The sequence below is a fragment of the Drosophila navojoa genome, chromosome 3, assembly GCF_054131105.1.
Source record: "Drosophila navojoa isolate 15081-1374.11 chromosome 3, UAZ_NAV_1.0, whole genome shotgun sequence".
In the NCBI taxonomy this organism is placed as follows: Eukaryota; Metazoa; Arthropoda; class Insecta; order Diptera; family Drosophilidae; genus Drosophila; species Drosophila navojoa.
In genome coordinates, this window is record NC_142891.1 from 22,231,104 (window position 1) to 22,249,818 (window position 18,715).

Consider the following 18,715-nt stretch of genomic DNA (forward strand, 5'->3'; position numbering starts at 1 on the left):
ACCATTATACCCTGATTTCCCATTTTCAATGGGTTCAGGGTATAAAAAGAAAATAACTGAATACTACAATATTTATACAATAAAAATATTGATAATTTAATAAATAATAAATAACTTTAATAATATGAAAACGAAATCAATATTTTGGCCCACAAAAAATATATATCATATAACAAGCAAAAATGATATAAAATGATATGAATTGAAATTGATATAAAATGAAAATCATTTTTATTTATGTCAGAAATTCAATTTTGTTTGGGCATTAAAATATATATATTTTATTTTTATTTATTTTTTGTTTGTTTTTTTTTTTTTTTTTTTTTTTTTGTTCTGCTTTACAAATTTTTTGTTTCATAGTTTTAAAAAACCGAAAATGAAATGAAAACTAATATGTATGCAAACTTTTTAAAACTGCCAAGTTTACTCATCATTTATATGTTTAAAAAAAATTAAATTTAAAGTATATTTATTTATTTTAAGAATTTCTTATTTTATTGCACTTAATGAAATTATGAAAATCTATTTCAATTGCATTTGAAGAAATTAAATTCGACACAAATTTAAGTTTTGCATTTATTTAATTAGTTTCTAAATGCCCCAAACTGCCAGATAAAAGCAAATCAAACTAATTGGGTTAATTAAATGTAGCTGAGTAAGCCATAAGATTTTGCATGATAGATTGCATTGAATTTGCCAAAGATTATTGTGAGCGGAAATCAACATGAGTTTATTTAAATGCTTGAACTAAACAGCTTATTTGCTTAAGCAAACCCAACTAGAACTAGGCAAGGCAACAACAAGGTTACCAGACATACACACACACACACACACACACACACACACACACACACACAGACCCACACAGAAGACAGCATAATGAAACATATGATTGTTGGACATGACTAATATGTCCAATCATAAAACTAATCTACATGAAAAAGGCTCATTAAAATAACGCATACGCCTCGTTGGCCGCTGTCAACAAGCCAGCCGATGCCAGAGATAACAACAGCAGGCAGAAGAATATGTCGAAGAATGGCATAGCTGACAAATGTGCATGTGGACTGATAAATGTAGTTGACTCCCACATGCGCTCTTCACTCACTGGTTTTTGCGGCCAGTCCTTGGTCTAACCGAGCAAATTAACATAAATGAATTTGCAGCTGTCGCTCGTAAAGTTATTATACCGTGCCAGACAAATGTGCCCAAGAACAAATCACACTGACCCAATAGTTAAGTCTGGCTCTGTCTCTGTCTGTCTGTCTGTGTGTGTGTGTGTGTGGCTGTGTGTGTTGTGTCGACTGAATTAAAGATGAATGGAAAGTCGTGGAGCTGTAAACATGTGGCTTTAATAACGCCACATGAATCATTTATGCTATGCTAAATCCAAATACCAACAGCAGCAGGAGCAGCACCAGCACCAGCAACGCCAGCAACGTCGAAGGTGCCAAGCATATTAAGTAATACGCAGCACGCTTCGAAATCCAGCCGCTACTTTAAGGACGAAGCACTAACCTACTACAACAAGCGACGCCTTAATAACAACAACACAAACAAACAAAAAAATTACACAAAATAAAAAAAAAGAAAGACGAAAAACTGTGTCAGCCGAAATGTGCATACAGAGAGAGAGAGAGAGAGAGAGAGCGAGCGAGAGAGTGGATCATGCGCACTGCTCAATGGCATCCACAAACAATTCGAACTGCCTAACATTGACCAAGAAATCAAGCAGACGCCGAGCAACATGAGCAACATGCCACAGCCAAACGACAGCCAGCAGCAGCATCCCGTCTTCAGTCGAACGGCATAGCTGTTACTGTGCACAACACACACACAACCTGGCTCGCGCCCCACGCTCTGTGCCCCAAACACTTTCGTCAGCCCAGCAAAACGCGTAGATTCTGCGTGTGCCCCATACACCGGCTACATTAGCTCGTAATCGAAATCAAAATCAAATCAAATTTAAATGCTCAATCGGGCGCGCATCAACATCAAAATCAAAATCGTTGAATTAAGAAAATAAATAGAATAAAATTCGTTTCGTTGTGGCTGCTCGTGAAGTGGAAATTTCGTCTGGCTCAACAAATATTTAGTTGGCCGAACTTGTTGCCAGATATATTCATTTGGGCTGTCAGCAGGTGCAGCCTCTACAACCTAGGACACCAATTAGCACTCGGCCTGTGGCTGAGCAAGAAAGCATTGAAACCAAAATTATGAGCAGCAAATTGCAAAGTGCAGTTCAGTGAGAGAAAGGAAAAGGAAAATTGAGCAAAATAAAGCAAAATATCTTAAATGAAATCTAGTGAAAAATTAAAGAAAAACATAAAATAAAAGTTCAAAAATAAATAACTGTGAAAATTAAAAAAATATATATATAAAAAGAAAATTTGATTAATAAAAAAACACACTAAATATAATACATAAAAAATTTCATTCAAATGAGAAAAAATTATTAAAAATTTATCAAGTGTATAAAAAATATAAAAAACCAATATACTCTACAAATTGAACATTTAATTAGTAATAAAAAATAAATAATACAAACAGCTGCTAATTGCAGTAGAAAATCAAAATTCATATTTGATGTGCGCTAAAAAAATATCTCAAAGTAAAAGTTGCAATAATTGGAAAAATTCAAATTTAATTGCAATCAAGTGAAGCAAATTAATCAAATTATAAGCCACACATGCTACATATATATTCATATACATGTTTATAAATATAAAAAAAGATATGCTTAAAAGACTTGTAACATAATCAAATTATTTGCTACTCTGACCTAATTGCCAGCGAAAATAAATAATTTAAAATAAGCTTAGTAAAATGTAAATGCTTTTCAAATAACAAATTGCACATTCAAATAAATATAAATAAATATATATCTATATATATAAATTTCAAATATTTTCAAATCGATGTGTGTTCAAGTGATGTGTGTGTGCGTGTGTTTATGTGTGTATGTGCTGCCAATAATTGAGCATGCATTTAAATAAAAGCCATATATAAAAATAAATGATATATTAACGTATTTATAATGGAAAACATGCGCTCTTGAATAATTGAAGCTCATCAAACATTTACAGCTGCAACACGTTTCAAAGCAGAATACAGCAAATGAAATGTCATATCAAGTTCATGTGTTTCTTTGTGTGTGTGTGTGCTACTAAATGCTTTAATTAAAAGTCAGGCATAACAAAAAGAAAAAGTAAAACCGGATCATTTGTGGATTATCAGTGGAAACATAGAGCTGTAGCTGTGCTGCTCATGCGGGTAGGTTTATTGCACTTTATTATTATTTTTACATTTTTTTCTATCAATTTAATATACCCAGTAGAGCTGCCGGCTTTGGCAGTGTTGAAGCTTAAAATGAGTTCCTTTTATTACGAATGCAGTGAAACAATGGATCATTAACTATTTGAATACCAATTGTATAAATGAAGATGGGCAGAAGTTCTGAATGCAAATATGTAATTGGCTTACCTAAGAGAATTTCTCTTTTTATCTAGTTTATCTATCGTCTTATTGCTGTTGAACTTAGACTTGGATAAATTACATTATCACACCTTAACGGATTTAATGTCTACCATTTCCTTATCGATATAGAACCCAAACGGTTGGGTTATCGAATATTTAAATACATTTAGAATATGGATAAAATACTTCAGCTGACCACAATGCTTTAAGTCATTCTCCTTAACATTTTTGCATTTTTTTTTGGGTAAAAAAAAGGTTTATATAATAATAAATTATTTATTTTTATATATTTTATTATTATTATTTTATTTTTATTTTTTTCATTATTTTACGTTTGTTATGTTATGTTACTAAGCTTTATGAAAATTGTTCAACTGTGTTTCAAAAAATTTGTTGTCACTAAATTTAAAGACATTTTAATATCTATCCTAATGTATTTTCATAAAATCAAGCTTTATATGCTGAAATGGTCTTTCCTCTGATAGCAGATTTTTTTAGACATCAATAATGATTTCAAGTCCTTTCAACAAGTTTGTTTTTTACATAAATTAAGTTAATTGTTGCAGTTTTTTTTCTAAGGCTAATTTATCCCAAGACTTATCTAACAAGACTCAATTATAAAAAATAAATGAATATGAATAACGTCATAGCTAAACTTCACCAGAATAACCTCTGAATACCTTCGAACTGTTATTCCATATATATAAATATTCATAAATAAACGTACTCAACAAGTTGATAAGCAATTCCGAATCTCTTTGCTGCTATGCAAAAACCAATTAATAAATTAATAATTGCGCATAATAATGGACCTGGTTAATTGCAAATGTGTTTACGTTTAAACGCATATTAAATTATGCAATAGCAAAATATTTGAACGTTATATTGTCCGTAAGAACTGAAAGATATGTACGTTGCTTGTGAAAATGTTTAAATGTTAATTAATTGTTTTGCCTGTTCTTCGAATCTAATTAAGAATGTTCCCTATGTTCTGTGTACAAAGAAAGAGGGGGAGAGGGAGAGGGGAGAGAGAGAGGGAGAGAGAGAGAGAAACAGAGAGAAACAGAGAGAGTTTTTCCGCATAAATTATGCATTGTTTGCTTAATGAGTTCGGCGTGTGCTAGACCACGTTGGGGCAGCCCAACAACAGCTAAAAATGCTTTTTATGCTCCTGCTTGAGCAAACACAACAAAAATAAGAAAATAGAAAAAAGTGAAATTAATTGATTTCTAATAAAAAAAAAAAAAAACACAAAGTTGCAGCAACTCAGCGGAGCGACATGGAAATAATGTTAAGAAAACAACATATTTGACAACTTTTTGTTGGACCCAACTTTTTTTTTTTTGGTTCTTCTCAGCACTTTGTGTACTTTTGCAGCCATCTTGTTCTTTGGCCCCCGAAATTTGCTGGCTAGTGTTGATTTTGAGACAATGTCAGCGCATCGTCTTTGTTGTTATTGCATGTAATTAATTTTCCAGGCGAGAGTTGTCCGGACAACGAGATAGAGCTAAACTGGGCTATAATTAATTTAAATTAAGCATAAACTGTTTTGATATATAATACCCGAAACCCCGACCCCCAAAAACCAAGCAAAGCTAATGCCTTTAGCCGCCGGCTATTTTGTTTTATATTACGTTCCTTTTTTCCCATTTTTTGCTGTTTTTTTTGTTTGTTGGCACCACGCTGCGTATGCGTAATGTGTAATTGCCTGCGCCAGCCCTAGAGCAAAAGCTCATTTACATTAATTGCTGTCATGACGGCGTCGAGTACAGCCAAATGCTTAATGCGTAACGCAGCCCAAAGGAAAATTCATCACAAACTCTCGTCAACTACTAGCTACACAGTAAGCATCAATGAGATTCGATGTCCTTCGTGCTGAATCTGAGCAGTTGATAGATCGACTTGGGAACGGCGCTGAGTTCGATTTATGCAGCAGCTGCAGCTGAACTCCGATTTTATGGACTTGCAAATTATTTGCATAATGCAAATTAAATGCCTCGGCTCTTACGACAGGCAGACACACATATATATATATGTATATATTTATTGATTTCTAGACGTGATTGACATTGATGTATTGCCATGTGTTGCATGTGATATATGTAATATTTATGATTGGCATGCGTATAGATAGCTACTCGAGCCGTGAGAGACCCACTTTAAAACTCGTGTGAGCTGTGCAAAAGTTTCGCCAGCTGGCAAATGTGCTCAGTTGATAAATCATAAAATAGATTATGATTATTGCCGGGCTACGGGCGCCGTGTGGCGTGCACGCGCCCTTAATGTTCCCCCTTTACAGTTTTCTCTTATTTTTTTTTTTTTACAATTTAACCCAGTTAAATAAATTCTTTGGCCCGGCTTAGACCGATGCTGGCCGCAACGCAAATGCCAACGTGCTCGAGTGCTTGACAAATATGACGAGGCGTAGCTGGGCCAGGCCGGAGGTAGACCGTGCAAAGGCAAATCCCACAGACGGCAGCTGCTACGTTCGACTGCCAGCTGCTGCGGCAGCCGAGCTGAGCCGAGCCATAGCCATTACGTGGGCACCACAGCTATCTGTGGTTAGCTCTCCCTCCCTCTCTCTCTCTCTGTGTGTGTGTGTGTGTGTGTGTGTGTGTGTGTGTGTGTGTGCATAGCCTCTGCTGTGTGCATTTGCCTTGGCGTAAGCTGAAACCGAACGACGTAAACAATTTGTAAGTCATGTGTAAACATCATAAGTTACGCGCATTTTCTGTTCAAATTATAAGCACTTAATGTCCCAACAGGGACGCTCAGGCCGAGCTCGAGGGCGGCAGCGGTGTTGCGCGGCGCAAATGTTACGCATACGCCACGTAGCCGCGTAGCCGTACTGTCGTAAAATCAAACAAAGATAGACCAGCTGCTAATGCTGTCTGCTGTCTCTAGTTCATTCTGTTGTTGTCGTTCTTGTTGTTGTTGTTGTTGGCAGACTTCGTCTCTGTGGCAGTAGTCGCTGCTTGTTAGTTAAACAGCAGCCAAGTAATTAGATTTTTCCACATGAAGGCAACGGCACAGACACAGAGTGGGATGGCGATAGAGCAGCGAGCGTGCAAATAGTTTCAAGTGTAAACAAAGAGCTGGCTTAACACGCCCCGGCCCCGCCCCACACTGGCAGCAGCTACCAGCCACCGCCCATACAATTCAATTAAAAAGCAAACTCGCTGCGAAAACTTAATGCGTTTCATGCGTGAGGGGCAAGCAAATGGATTAGTGCTGTAGCTGCTACGACCTGGCCGCACTTACCCACACACACACACACACACACACACACATCCACACACACACTTGCACATGCACATCCACTTGCTTTGTCTTGACTGCTCGCTGGTCATAAAGTTGAGCCATATGCCGGCTGCCGCCGAATCTGCAAAACGCGCTTTGGGCCATTTTTGTTCGCTCCCGGCGCTGCTTGTCAGGCCGCCTGTCAAAGTTATGGCTCATATAACCATTGCAGACGCCGAAATGTATGCAACTTTTCTTGTTGTTGCAACGCCCATTCCGCCGCCGTTACGTGTGCGGCAAAAGTTGCCAGGTGAAAAATTGATGTCAGCTGGCGGAGCCGTGACTAAAAGCGGGTGTATTGGCTTGAGATGTTGCTCATATGGAGAGTTACTCTTGTTTAGAGTTGAAATGGCTGAAGGAAGATGCAAAGTGGAAGACATAGAAATACTTGATATAAAATTTAAATGTTTAGCAAATTTGTTTAGGGCTTGGTTCATAAATAAAGAATAAGAGCTGATAAGGAAAAAAAATAAAAATGTATATAAAATAGTTATAAAATATGCTCCGAAGACTTTTGGGTCTATGATTTGTAGAGTTAAAAAAAAAAAAAAAAATATATATATATATATATATATATATATATATATATATAGATATATATATATATATATATATATATATATATATATATATATTTTTTTTTTTTTTTTTAACTCTACAAATCATAGACCCAAAAGTCTTCGGAGCATATTTTATAACTATTTTATATACATTTTTATTTTTTTTCCTTATCAGCTCTTATTCTTTATTTATGAACCAAGCCCTAAACAAATTTGCTAAACATTTAAATATATATATATATATATATATATATATATATATATATATATATATATATATATATATATATATATATATATATATATATATATATATATGTATCTATATATTTTTTTTTTTGCTTTTTTAAATAAAACAAATGTATTTCTATTATATACTCCTAAAAAAAATAATGAATATAGCATAAAAAAAAGTAAAATAAAGAACACTCGACTTGAGCTGATATAAATTAGTATACACAAAATGTACCAAAGAAATAAACAAATTTATTTTATAAACACATTAAATGAAAATAAAATATGTCTATATAAAGTAATATTATTTTGTTTTATTGTATTTTATTTCATTTCATTTTTATTTTTTTGTCTTATATAGTCAATATATTTTACTCTTAAAATCCATATTTGCCGCTTTACCAGAGTATTACTACCGGAGTATTCACAGTCACATACATAGGGTTATTCAAGGTTTGCCCCGTTGCGACTTTTGAGACACATTATCATTAGCTGCTGCTGCATCACATCAAAGTTCAACAATCGCATGTTCAAGTCGAATGCAACTAAATAAATATTTTATGACTCTGCATGCAAAGCAACAATTACTAGAGGAACTAGAGGAAATTTCCATTTCCATTTGCATTGCATATATAAGATTTCCCATATTGTTATAAACATTTTTTGGAAATGTTAATACATATATGCAACATGCGAGTGAAATAGAAAACCGAAATAGCCCGAGGCAACAAATGCAAAAATTTTAAAGTCCACTTTATGCATATTTTAAATAATGTGCACATGCAGAAAACTTTATACCAACAATGTGTGAGTGTGTGTGTGTGTATAGGTAGGTAGGTAAAGGGTTGTCGCCTTTTGTATTTGGCCTGTGGACTGTGGCAGCCCAAACCAAAACCAAAATATGCTGCACTCTGCTCCTGCTGCTGCTCTTGCTCCTGCTGCTGCCTCTATGTGTGCGCTGAGCAGATAAAACAGCTGCATATAAATCATGTCATAGCCAAGATAAAGAGTGCAAATAGCCAGGCAAAAAAGAAAAACGAAGATGAAAAAGAAGAAACAGAAGAAGAAGAAGAAGAGGCCAACGAAAATGCAGACTTCCACTTGAAGTGCAATGGCAAAGGCGAGGCTTAAGCCAGTCAGAGAGAAAGAGACAGAGAGACTGAGTAAGACAGTCTCTCATTGATTTAGTCAGCTTGCTTTGTAATGGATGAGTGCATAAATAAATATAATGGAATTAAATTATAAAATAAATATTAGCTCGGCGCTCAAATGTAACTTTAAATAGCCAATAAATCATTCAGCAATAAACTAATACCATAAATAGCTAATGAATTAAATATAAGCTCAGCATTAAAATAATACTATAAATAGCTAATGTAGGCAAAATAATTGCTAGCTTTATTATTTCAATTAAAATTTACAAAGCTCTATCACATTTCTATAGATCGTCGCAATCGTACGCCTTCTCTCTCGCTCCCACTCTGTATATACATATGTACGTATTTATATAAATGGCACACCCGCGGCATAATTACAAGTTTGACAGCATTGCTCAACTGTCGAGACTTTTCCATTTTCATCGGCCCAAAGTTCACACAATCACGGACTTTGCACAATAAGCGACTCTTTGCTCCCAGGGCAACGTGCCCGAGAATTTCACGCTAATCCCCAAGTAATTGTACGCTTTAGCAAGTAGACTGTCAATTTATTGACTTGTACGTCTCTCCACACCTGTCACAGTTAGTTGGGAGTATCGTTTGCCCTTGTTATAAGCATTACCTTTGATTTTCGTACGATTTCTTATATTTCGCAATCGATAAGCAACCTTTTCCTATTGCACACCCTGTACCGTGTAGACATTGGGCATGGAAGGCAGCCTAAGAAAAAGATGTCATGCAACGATGTGGCTATAAATGTATATATAAATTAATTAAATAAAGGTTAACTAACAAAAAAATTTAAAAAATTTTCAATTAATCAAATAAAAAATAGAATAAAATAATAATAAATTAAAATGAAAAATAAAATACATAATACAAAAAAATTGAAAATAAAAATAAAAATAAAATATATAATAAAAATAAATAAAAATAAAATAAATAATGAACAAAACAAAAAATGTTCAAAAACATCAACAAAAAAAAAAAGATAAGAAAATTTAGAAGAAATATAAATAAGTAAATGAAATAAGTTCTCAGTGTATATTGATTATTTTTATTTTTCATATATGGAAAACCTTGGGATTGTTAGCTCAGCTCTACAAAAATATAGTGAAAGTCGCATACTTAAAGTCTCAACTGAATTTTGAAATATTGATTCTGCATTTCAATCTTAGATCTACTCAGATCAGATTCAAGTTCTCGGTTAGTTACAGACAACTTTCTCCTTCTTCTCCACACCAAATCGACAAGTTTCGATTTCAGCTCTTACACAGGGTAGCCTCTAGCACAGTTTCACTTTCACATCTTATCAATCCACTTTACTCTCTCCATTTTTTTGGCTTCGAAGTTAGCAGGACACGCAGTTGGCACGTTGCAAAAACTTTCCCCACTTCAATTTTTATTATGCGATTTTATTTATTTTGATTTTACCCTAGAGAAAGTTTACCGTTAGTCAGCGCCAATGCCAAATGCCAAACGCCATTATAGACAGCCATGTCTAATGATGTTAACGGGCAAGGGCTTAAACGTTAAGTACATAAGCTTACGATCTAATAACTTGGCTCAGTCCGCTGCCGTAGTTGGCAACGCTTTAAGCCAAGCTACGAAACTTTTTCAGCTCAAGCCAAGTCTTTGCAGGTGCTTAATTAATACGTAACTTCGATCTCTTGGCATTATTATGCGCCTGTGGCTGCTGTCCATATGGAATTTTAATTTGTTGCAGCCAAAGCAGAAATAAGGAAAATTCAATTATTTTCTGCTCTTTCACCTACCCGACGATAGCTGACCTGGCTACGGGGCTACGTGGCTGCCTGGCTGGCCCGACTGGCCATCCTGCTGTAGTCGAATGTCGTGCGCTTCCGGCAGCGCATCGATGGTCATAAATTTTTAAATAACAGAAATTACAATTACTCGGCACCCAATGGCGCCAAATGGGCGAAAAATGCATAATGAAAGCAATCCATATTAAAGCATAAATCACGCTCTGCGCCCAGAGTCCGTGTCCTTCTGACACAGAGAGAAAGAGAGAGAGAGAGAGAGGGAGACTCGGCGATATCTGTTCATGGGAACAATAATAACATGTCCAGCTGTCAGTCAGCCACGCCAAATAATTAATTGGCTGCATTATGGTGCCTGCAGCGGACACAGGCCCGACTTGGGCCAGCCATCTGGGTAAACATTTTAAGTGCGTCCACCTGTCAATGGCAGCTCAGAAAGAAAAAAAAAGAAAAGAAAACCTACAAAAGTTCCACTTCCACTTCCACATCCACTTCCAGTTTCAGTTTCAATTTCAGCTGCTCCATGCCACGCCGGTCCATTATGGGTCGCATAATTTTCAGCTTGTTGTGGCCGCCCAATTGACGTTCATTAACAGCGCGTAATTGCGGCCAAGTGGTTTCTGAAGTGCTCGCCGCGTGGTGCCTCTCAAATGGATCGCCCGCAACTGGCGCCCATTCACATGCAGCTCATGTCCGCCTCTTCTTTTTCACGGCCCCATTCAGAAGTCAATTTAATTTTCATCAAACACACAGCGCAACATAAACTCTCATTGATTTTTTTCATCTAAGTTGGGAGTGCTAAAAAATATATATAATATATTAATAATATTTAATAAAATAAGTAAATTCGAAGTTGTCAAATAAAAACTTTTTTTTTTTACTTAAGGATTGAAATCGTTTATCACACATATTTAAATATTTTTTAAATTAAAAAATATATCTGATATATTAATAGTATTTAATAAAAGTAAATTCGGAGTTGTCAAATGAAATAAAAAAAAATTTTTTTTTTTCTTAAGCATTTAAATCGTTTATCACACATATTTAAATATTTTTTTATTTAAAAAATCCATCTTATATATTAATAATATTTAATAAAAGTAAATTCAAAGTCGTCAAATGAAATACAATTTTTTTTTTTTTTTTTTTTTTTCTTAAGGATTGAATATTTTTTTATTTATTTAATTTTTTTGTTATCTGTTCCATGAATAGTTAATCGCGAATTCCAGTAACAGCTTCATTACTTGGTAATATTTTCATTCGTAAGTTTTGCCAATATTAACTAGAAATTTCCTTGACTACTTTCGTCTATTAGTTTCACGGTTATGCAGCAAGCTGTAAATGAACTTTACTTTATTATTGGCAAAAAGTTTTTATTGAATCTGAGCAGAGGCAAAGAATTGCCGCGCCAAATGGCCATAACTCTTGGCCAGAGCAAGAGCTCGGATATGGGCCCTACAGCGAAAGCACAGATGTTGTCATTGTCGCAGCGCGCTGTTGTCCTTGTTTTTATAAGCTACGGTGCATGTTATCAGCTAAGAATATTCATGGACATGACTATGATTTTAACACACACTGCGAGACACAGACACATACAGTGCTATAAACAAATACGGCCAAGACCGGCGCCGGCTCACAGCAGGTCCTGGCGCTAGTTGGTAAGAAAAACAATAGCCAAGCAGCTGCAACGCTATGCAAATCCTGGCGAGCCGAGGATAGCAACATGCAGCTCTCGCTCAACACGACATCTGCTTGCTGATGAAAGCACTTGCTAGCGCCGTCATCGACATGCCTCGGCCGGCCAGTGTCCTGCGCTGTCTTTGCAATGTATGGCCCATGCAGTAGCTATGGCTTTAAGCACATAATCAGGCGATTTGCAGGCATTATGACCGGTCAGCTGGATGGCCGGCCAGTTGTCTCTTAGAAGAAACAGTCAGTAAGCTGATGTCCATGCTGAGTCCTCTCCACTGCCTCCTGCAAGTAGCCATCCAAAGGAATTGCTGCAGCTGGGCAACAGCCCAGACAAATAGATGAAGTTTTTAGTTGTTCGTCTCTTTATTTTTATTTTTTTCTGTCTTGGCTGTGAAAGCCAAACAAATTGACGTTGGCGTGGCTCACGCTGCAAACGAACGCTTTGCTTCTGACTGATGTTTTGTCTAGGGCTGAGAGCTTAGGGCATTTGATATTCCGATTCGGTTTAGGGCTTAGCTGTCTACAAATTTAATGCGGCCATAGGCTAGCAAATAATCTGAAAATGATTGATCCAATCATGAATTATACCTGAAGGATCACAGCTGTCATATTTATTTATGTATTCATTAGGGATATTTGGGATAAGACGAAACTAAGTTTTTGATAGCTATACAAAGTCAAAATGTTTGTAGTTTTATATATGAATTTAAAAAAAAAATTTAGAAGCCATCAGAATCGCTTTTCATGAAATTTAGTGCACCAAAAATTCGAAAATTTATAATATGTAAAAAAAAAAAAAAATAATAATTATATTAATTATAATAAAAATAATAATAACAAATTTAAATTATGTAAAGTAAAATAATAATAACAAAAATAATAATAACAAAAATATATTTTAAAAAAACAAATGAATTAGAAGATAATTTAAATTATGTAAAAAATATATAAAAAAATAAAAATAACAAAAAAATATAAAAAACAAATGAATTAGAAGAATGCTGGAAAATTTGTTGATTGTAGTGAAAAATAATTTGAGCATTAAAAATGAGATTTAATCTTTTTTTTATTTATTTATTTTATTTAAGTAAACATGCAATTTCATGAACATCCAAAAAAGTTTCTATCAGTAAAGAAAACGTAATATATATTTATATTCGTTTTTTACTTTTTTTTTTAAGAAACGTTCAAGGATCTGCAGATCTAATACAAATATATTTAAATACAATTCAACAGAATTCAGAATTCAGGAAAATATTCGATTCACATAGCAACGAAATTTTAATTAGAATAGTTGTAATTTAATTTATATCTCAAAATATATAAAGGCTAAAGCTTGGCTTGTCAGCAGCCCTGAATCTCAGTGTATTTCAGAGGAAAAGTAATTAAACTGCTAAGTAAAGAAGCTTTTCAACCATATTAAGTTTTTGTCCGTATAACATCAAATGTGCTTTACTTTGCTTAGCTCACTCCCTCTCACACTCTCTCCCTCTCCCACTCACGCTCTGTCGTTTGCTATCCTTCTGCGTTTTATGGACAGAGTTTCATTTGGCTGCTTGTCGAAACTGCGAAAGCTACACGCAATCAAGTTGAAGCATTCTCAAGTCTCACACTTGAACAGCTGCTTTGTTCTTAACCGCACAGATTTAGCTGGCCCTAATCTAAGGTGGCCAAAGCAGAGTTGGCAAGAAACTATCATCTATCTTGTTGCCTTATGGAAATCCGTTTCTTTTGCAAAACTGTTTTCAAGCACACGCACACATCAGGCAGGCATTATTTCTCTTCTGTTTTTTTTTTTTTTTTGCTGCTTTTGTCCTCTGTTCCTAAACTATGGAGCAGTCATTCGATGCAGTCTATACACGCACACACACACACACACACAAAGCTGACAGCTTGCCCAGTTATACTAGTGACAGTTCTCTGTTTTGCAAACCCTCTCTCTCTGTCTCTCTCTCTCGCTTTAGCTGTCTCTGTGCTTTTCTGAGTTTTTTATGCGCTTTTCATTACGTCTGCTTGCCATTGCCCTTATTTTCTTGTTACACTTGCTCAAAGAATTATTGCCTTTGCATATACCAGAGATCGTTTTGTATTTTGTTTTTCCATTTTTTTTTTCTTTTTCTTTCCTTTGCATGCCCCGCACTAAAATGACAGCTGACACTTGCGTTTAACCGCACAGATTTGCTCTGGTCATTGCCATTTCCTATTCGCCCTCCCTCCCTCTAGCTCTATCTCTATCTCTCTCTCACTCTGTCTCTCTCACGCCTGGCCATATGTCCGCTTCATGCTGTTGGCCATCAAATTGCGGTTCGTCTGTTTGTACGTTCATTTGAAGGCAAACTGTAATTGTCGTTTGTATTACCACCGACGAAGTTAAGCGTTGGGTTTGCGGTTTTCCTGCCCAGAACGTGGCCTGCATTGAAAGCATAGCACCACTATCTCTATCTCTCTCTCTCGCTCTCTCTCTTTGTCTCTCGCTCTCTCTACTTCTCTGTCTGTTGCCAAATGTGTGAGTCGAAGACAGCTGAAAGCCCATAAAAAAACTACACGATTTTGACTTGACAGATTTATAGCCCACACGGCTTGCAAATTAAAAACGTGTTGGCATCCATTTCCCAGCTCATTTATAAAATGTTGAAGCAGCACCACTTTTTAAAAGCTTACTTGTTTTAATACTATTTTTTTTTTTTTTAATCTGCTTTCATTGCAGATTGAATAATATATTTTTGCTTTAATTATTATTATTATATTATAAATTATGGCTTTAATCTGTTTTTGTTTTTTTTTTTTTCTAAATGTTTTTATATATATTTAATTAATTGAATTTTTTAGATACATAAACTAAAATATATGATATACATTTTTTATATGCATATATATTTTTTATTTTTACCCTGAACCCATTGAAAATATCAAATCAGGATATAATGCCTTAACGGGCATGACATAAAGTATAAATAAATTCGATATATAATTGGCATTTATTATGAGTGTCAATATCAATTATTCTATGCCTAAAATAATTGTCAGGAATAATTAAATATATTTTAAAGGTTTCACCAATTGTTGTTGAAATAATTTTTAAGCTCTACTCCAACATTTTCTTGATTAATATTTATATTTATATATACTTTTCTTTTCAGCCATATTTATTTTCCCTTATGATTTTTATATTTTAATATTTTTTATATTTATATAAAGGTTAAGTTTACCGCTTTTAATCAAATAAAAGTCAGCAGGTTTTCATTTTTGGATGTGTCATATGGAAATCCGCCTCTACTTTCATTTGGACGCTCTGTTAATATTATTATTGGCTTAAAAGTCAACGAGAAGTGGATTTGTAAATAAAAACCTCGGTGTCAGCTGCTGTGCCAACTGTTGGGTGTTAATGTTGCCATTGTTATTGTTGCTGTTGTTCTTGTTGTTGTTTCTGTTGCTGTGTGCCCTTGCCTGTTGTGTTATGTGCATACATTTGCATGCAATTTGAGTAACACAAACGGGCTCAACATTTGGGTTTGCCACAAGAAAATACCCACACTCCAGCCAGTTGTTTCTGCCTGTTGTTACACGGAGCTGCTTAAATATTTGCTGACTTCGGTTGAAAGGCCATCAGAAATTTGCATGCGAAGCCGTGTTGGCGCCGACCTTTCGCCTTTCATTTATCATCGCCAACTGGCAGAGTGCTGACTGCGTATCACGCTGCGTATACTCTTAGTGCGCCACGAATTTGCTTTTGTTTAATTATTTGAAGCCCTTTTAACTGGCTTTGTTATAAATAATCAATTTTTCGCCAACGGTGAAAATGAATTGAAGTGTGCCAAGAGAATATTTTTTCTATCGATTTTAGTTTTGCTGCCTCCATCAAATATGCCAAAAGATTTATGTTGGCTTTGCAAATTTTCGAGTGCTAATGGAAAAATATTTGTTGCTGGTGTCGGACATGGAGCACAATAAAAAAAATGTATCAAAATTAAAGTGCTCTTGCTTTATTACAACAAACGATATATATCGATATTTAAAGTGTTTTGTTATCTTAAATAAAAGTTTTAGTACCAGCTCAAGCTGTATTTATTCTCGCATTTGGCAGTCGGGCCAAGGCAAACTTTGTAATCATCCACTTTGGAATATTGCAAAACAAAGGCAAATAAACATAAAGTCCGAGAGCAAATGGCTTAGAAAATGTTCGCTAACAAATTGACATAAATAAGTCGATGGCAAAGCCAATATGAAACAAAATAAAAGCATTATCGACAGCGGCGGAAAATGTCTGGAACGACAACGACAACGACAACGACGACAACCACAAGAGGCGGAAGGACAGACAGCGAGTCAACGTCAACTGACAAATATACAAATAAGATTTGGCTCAAAAATTTATTTAATTTCACTTTATTGGCCAAAGTCAAAGACAGCCAAAGCCAGAGCCGAAGCCGAAACCAAAACCAAGACAAGCGCTTAGCTTTTCGTGACCCGGGAAAATGTTTTTAACGCCGCGGCGACAATCCAATGAGAAATCATTAATCTTTTTCTGCTGAATCAGCAGCGCCCACCCCTCCATGGAGCTTACGACCAGCACAACCCTTAGCCCCAAATTTGCCTGGTCATTGTCTCAGTCTCTGACAGAGACTCACATTCGCAGCGATTCGCCAAACACGACTTAATGGTTTCGCCGTCATTTAGCCAGCCAGCTGGAATAATAATAGAAATTAAAGATGCCCAGCAAATGCTAAGCTCCGGAATACGTCTTAATAGTATTAGATATGAGATCCTTTGTTAAATTAAAAATGAGACTTTTTAAGTAATTTTTGGGATTTTTGTTGTTGCTACATAAAATATGTATAATATTTGTTACATGTATTTTTTTAACAGCTGTAAATGCTAATTTTTTTGGTGAATTTTGTATTAATAAAAGGTCTTCTGATTGAACATTTATTTATATTTACCATACTCTTGAACAAAAATTCAAATAGGTTTACCTTTTTTCAGCTCCTACCAAGTTTTTCTTTTCCGCCCTGGGTATATTCACTACATCTTTCGTATACATATAACCTTTATTCCTGAAATATATCTACAAGTTTTTTTTAATCTGTTATACAATATGGTTTGGATAGAGACTAGTCTTGTATTTCTTATATCTATTATCTCGCTTCTGTTATCTTTTATCTTCTATTTTCTATATTCCATATTGTATCTTTAATCTTCTATTTTCTATATTCTGTCTTCTATTTTCTATCTTGTATCTTATAATTTCTATCTTCCATCACCTTTCATCTAAGAACTATTATCTACAATCTTTATTCCAATAATCTATATCCCATCTTCTACATTCCTTCTTTCATCTACAATCGTCGTTCTATAATTTTCCATCTTCTATTTTCGTTTGTCTGCCTTCAAGCTTGTATTTTCCTTTACTCATTTTCCATCTCCCATCTCATCACTCCCAGCATTCATCATCTCTCTTTCCTCTTCCATCTACCTCCCAATTGTTCACTTAAAATTTTATTTCGATTCCACTAATATACCCCACAGGGTACAGGGTATATTCACTACAAATTGGTTTGGCATTTCGTTCGCTTCATTAACGCAAAATGTGTTTTCTCTCTCACTCTCTCTCTCTCTCTCTCTCTCTCTCTCTCACTTTGTTGTCTCTTATGTTGTTTATTTATTCGCAATTTATATATATATTTGTGCAGCTCGTTCAATTTGGTTCAATTTATATATAATTATATTTTTTGGGCAGTTTGCGTCGACAACTTTCGTATTGAGCGCTTGTTTGGCCAGCACTTGAGTGTCGCATGGCCGTATGCGAGTGGGCGTGACGCACTTAATTTGCGCCCCACAATTGAAATTAAAAATTTAAGCACAACATGAACCCTCCGGGCCGCAGCAATAAAAATGAGAAATATGCGCCTGTTAACTTGTTCATTACCCTAATGGAGCGTTTGCCATTGGGCCATTGCCATGCATTGTGCGTGGGACTCGGCTCCATGGACGAGCCTGCTGGGCTCACTTCAATCCCATTTGCCAGTGAACGGACTGAGTTGAGTGTTGTCTGCTTTATGTTGGGCCTTCTTATACGTCTGCAGCTCCTGCTGCTACTCCTGCTTCTTCTGCTTCGTCCTCAACTGCCCACTCAAAGTTTGCCCCTCGAGCCGCCCATTGTTGGGGCCGTTGTTTATTGTGTGTCCCTTTTATGGGTGTCAGCCAAGAGAGGAGCACATTTTTCAGTGCTGTAGCCACGCCGTTATATTTCATTTAAATGACATTTTAATTAATGTCAACATTTTGTTACTGCCGCAACTTTCTCGTCTTATTAGGCGTATGCAGACGCCGTCTGTCTCTCTCTCTCTCTCTCGCTCTCTCTCACCTACTCTCCCTTTTCAATTTGATTTTGTCGAGCCACGAATTTTAAGTTCATTTACCCTAATACGATTATTTAATTAGGCCATTTTTTTCTCGTTTCGTTGTATATTCGTATGTCTTATAGAGAGTGAGAGCTCGTTTTACTTGATGCAGG

The 18,715-nt window shown here is 35.5% G+C and overlaps 1 protein-coding gene and 1 long non-coding RNA gene across 3 annotated transcripts in view; both read left to right on the forward strand.

Moving 5' to 3' along the window:
• Window positions 1-2,929: 2,929 nt before the first annotated feature.
• CadN2 (Cadherin-N2) overlaps window positions 2,930-18,715 on the forward strand; it is a 177,801-nt gene continuing 162,015 nt past the window's right edge. Inside the window, exon 1 of one of the 2 annotated variants that reach the window (XM_089256938.1) lies at window positions 2,930-3,273. The gene's annotated coding sequence lies outside the window, so the exon portion shown is untranslated. Of the gene's footprint in view, window positions 3,274-11,661; window positions 11,674-18,715 lie in introns of those variants that run through there. The other variant, XM_089256939.1, reaches the window with a different exon arrangement.
• On the forward strand, window positions 4,145-4,732 carry LOC149091826 (uncharacterized). The gene is made up of 2 exons (XR_016196590.1): window positions 4,145-4,470; window positions 4,526-4,732. It is a non-coding gene; the product is annotated as an uncharacterized LOC149091826 (long non-coding RNA).